Below are 3,643 nucleotides of genomic sequence, written 5' to 3'. Positions count from 1 at the left end.
TCCTTTGACTGGTCTTGACTTTCTCTTTCTCCTGAAGATGCCAAAGTTCAAATAATCACAAGGTTGAATCACATTCGACCTGCCACTAGGAAATATGTATGTATCCACTTTTATTTTAGGTCCAGAGACTAAAAATATGTCACTTGTCAGAGAAGCCTGTTCTTATGAATAGAAATCTGGAAGTCATTTTTATTTCTTTCTAACTTTTCCTGATATCTGAGTATAGTAAAATCCTAGAAAGTTTCTGCTTCTCCTTTTAGGGAATTAATTTTCAAGGTCTATGTAATGGATGGCACAATCTATAGTTTCATGTAGGAGATTAAGGCTGAAATATATCATTAATTCTCCTTGCTTAATAACTGTTACCAAGTATCAAATCCCAAATATTCTAAATTATCCCATGAAGATGTTCACCATTAATACCAATATACTCTGTGCAGTGGGTAATGGGTTTGACATGATTGAGATGTGACCTTTCTCCCTATGAAGGTCGTGAGGTGATTGTCAAATCTGGAAGCAAAGAGAACATTATTTTATATATTGTTCTGTAGTATTGGTAAGCTATGCTCCAAAGTTTTATGGTCTTATATAATCATGTAACAAGCCAAAAGAAACGACTGGAAGTAGATATACAAAATATGAATCTTACAGCAGATTATTCAAATGTATACACACATAGTCATAGGAGTGAGTTTGGTATAAAAAGTAGATATGGTAGCAATCTGGATTACTCAAAGAAGTTTTCTTAGACCATCAGTTTTTAAACTGGATACAGGGGAGAGACACAGACAAAAATATGACCTTCCTGGACAGCTTCAAGGAAGAGCTAAATAGTAACTTCCCTCTGAATAGAAAGCACAAGTATCTTGGTGTAAAGAGCAGCGTGGGAGAATGATTTCAGTGAGATCCGGGAAAGCACTTTTCCAGGTAAATTGGATCCACACTGTCACACTGGCTTGAGAAGGGTGTGGGATTACTCTTCTCACTGCACAGTTGCCTCTTTCATTTTGTTCCTGTGTCATCTGCAGTGCTTAAAGTGACTCATAACTTGGCAGAAATGACCAAAAACAATGTCTTACTTTCTACTTACTGGCAAGTTTATCCAGAGGAGGACGAAGAGCTGAATCCTACGGAGAGTATTATTATCTCTCCCCCTGAGTCCTGCACACACTCTGCAGATGCCAGATAAAGAAACAGAGACGTAAATAAGTAAAATGATGTACCTGTGTTGAAAGCAGGCTAACAGTTGGCTAGGAAAGCCCCTCTCAGATGCACATCCCCCTGCAACTCCCATCCTGGTGGATCTAATGTACTCCAGGTAGAAGTATCAGTGGCAAGCATGCTGGGCTGTCTGTCAGTCAGGTGACCCTATGCCTACCATGTGATTTGCAGAGTTTTTCTTAGTAAAATGAGGAATGTGGACTACATGGTCCCTTGCAGTAGTAAAATCCTATGATCATTACAACCACTATCTACAGATATCACTTCTCAGTAGGCGACTTATTTCCACTACTTCAACTGAAATATACACACAGGAATGAATGCAAAACAGGGTACACTGGATTCCAGTCCCAATTGGACAATGCTGACAGAGAGAGATGCACGGTCACAGAGAAAGTAAAACAAATATTTTTAAGTTAAAAATTAGATTAGAATTTTCAAGTATTGTATGTAAACAAAATATGAAATACGTATCATGGGTAGCAAGTGGAAGAAAAGTAGCAGGCTGCATATGTAGATGAGAAATGCCCTGTTTCTAAAACTTTGTTATGTTGAGTTTCATAGAAGAAACAGGATTTCACTAGTAACTTACATTATTTTTTTTAAATGAGAGAATCAGGACATATTTGCTCAGAAAAGCAATATAATACAATTTTGGAGCAAGTTTGAAGTGGGAGTGGGATGATCTGACAACGAATCAGAGGTGACTGGAGGAAACAAAAGAAGCTGTCTATCTTCGGCTGCTCTTCATAATGCAAGTTTGAAAATTCAATTTCCTAGCGCCCTTGAAAGAAAAAGCACAATAAAATCTGGGCGGGGGGGGGGGAAATAATGACATCTTGGGAGGACTCAACGACCTTTATTTATAACACTCGGTTAAGGGGCAGAAATCTTCTCCCTAGTATAACATTGCAATTGTGCAGGCAGTGGAAAGGACTTGCCCAGGCGACTCAGTGAAACAGAAGAGCAGTAGGCAACAAAGTCCAGGGATTCCTGGCCTTAGCTGTCTTAAAACAACACTTTATATTATTCCAAAGGCAGATCACTTTCAGATTGCCAACAACTCAAATTATTTATAGGAGATTGATTCATATACTTAACCCAATGTGAGAGGAAATAGTTCTAATTATAACCAAACATCTTTAATATGAAGGGAATTAGGCTTGGAGACCTTCATTGCCAAAAAGGTGTTTTGCCAAATGTGTTTTAAGAAAGAGGAGGAGGGTACGTGTTTTCCATATTTGATCCTATAAAAGTACCCTTGGAATGAGTGTGACTTGTCTTTCCTCATCAAGCTTCAAGGTAAGCGTGTGTGAGGACAGGGTTCTGTCTGGAGGACACGAGGGATGCCTGGCTGCCTGAGTGCATGCCACACATCCTGGCTGCCTCTGTCCCTGGCTGCCCTACCAGTGAGACACTGGCTTACTCCGCGGCAATTTTAATTAGATGTAGTACTCTTCCCACTCATTTCCTGTTCTCCATTAAGAATTTTTCTATTATTGGGAAGTGTCAGAATTTAATCAGAAGAAATTTGCTCTCTTTCTTACAGTTCTGACCCACTTCAAGGTTTCATCTCCAAGGTAAGACCTGATTTTTTTTTTTTTTGTCCCTTCTTCGCAGAGTGCAAGGAACTTTCTGCAGTGGTCTGAAGAGTAGATGAGGGGAGGGGAGGGGGCTTAAGAAATAAAAGCATCTCAATTCCGTGGCTGATCACGCTTCTCTTGAAAAACTCTTATGGGGCTTTAGAAAGTGGTCCTCACTAACTCATATGCTTTGCAATACCTGAAAATGCTTTCTAGAGTCTTGGGGGGAGTTTTATACACAATTTTTTCCATTTCTAACATTGTCATTGTGTTTTTAATGATCACACTACAGCATGCAATGCAACATATCAGAGTGTTAGTCATTTATGGAAAAGATGTGAATTTTCTATACTACAGCCTTTACTCATCTCTATACTTTGAGATGATGTCTAAATGGAAAACAAAGAATGGTCTGAATCCTTAACTTTGGAAAAGTTGCTTAAATCTGCATGTGGTTTCACAACCCATAAAATGAATATTTTTTTAAAAATATGAAATAGAAAATGATTGTCAGCATTTTTAGTGAGACAAAGCATTTTAATTGTGTCAAAGGAGTCACTTTAGTTTGAATGAAAAAATGAGAAAAAGTTTACCCAAGTGAGCTTTCCTGGAAAAGGGAACTTGGTTATTATAAAATCAGCTATGTATGAAGCTTATTGACAGGATTAATAAATGTCAACTGGCATGAAATGTACCTTGTAAGTGAAAAGTACTTGAAATTTTTATGGGAGTATCAGTACTAGAGCAAGAAAACATGAGTAATAATATTTTATTATGAATCTTTGAGAAATAGTAAAGACAGGTGAAAAAGCCAAGTTTGTCAAAGTTATGATACTGGA

General features: G+C 37.9%; 1 protein-coding gene across 1 annotated transcript in view; it reads right to left on the bottom strand.

Annotated features, from left to right (window-relative positions):
- Positions 1–3,643, bottom strand: part of LOC138846212 (uncharacterized) — a 115,956-nt gene that overhangs the window by 92,143 nt on the left and 20,170 nt on the right. The gene's annotated exons all lie outside the window — the stretch shown is intronic.

This window comes from Oryctolagus cuniculus, chromosome 17 (assembly GCF_964237555.1).
Source record: "Oryctolagus cuniculus chromosome 17, mOryCun1.1, whole genome shotgun sequence".
In the NCBI taxonomy this organism is placed as follows: Eukaryota; Metazoa; Chordata; class Mammalia; order Lagomorpha; family Leporidae; genus Oryctolagus; species Oryctolagus cuniculus.
Note: the sequence above shows the minus strand (reverse complement) of the source record. Positions and strands in the feature narration are given on the sequence as shown.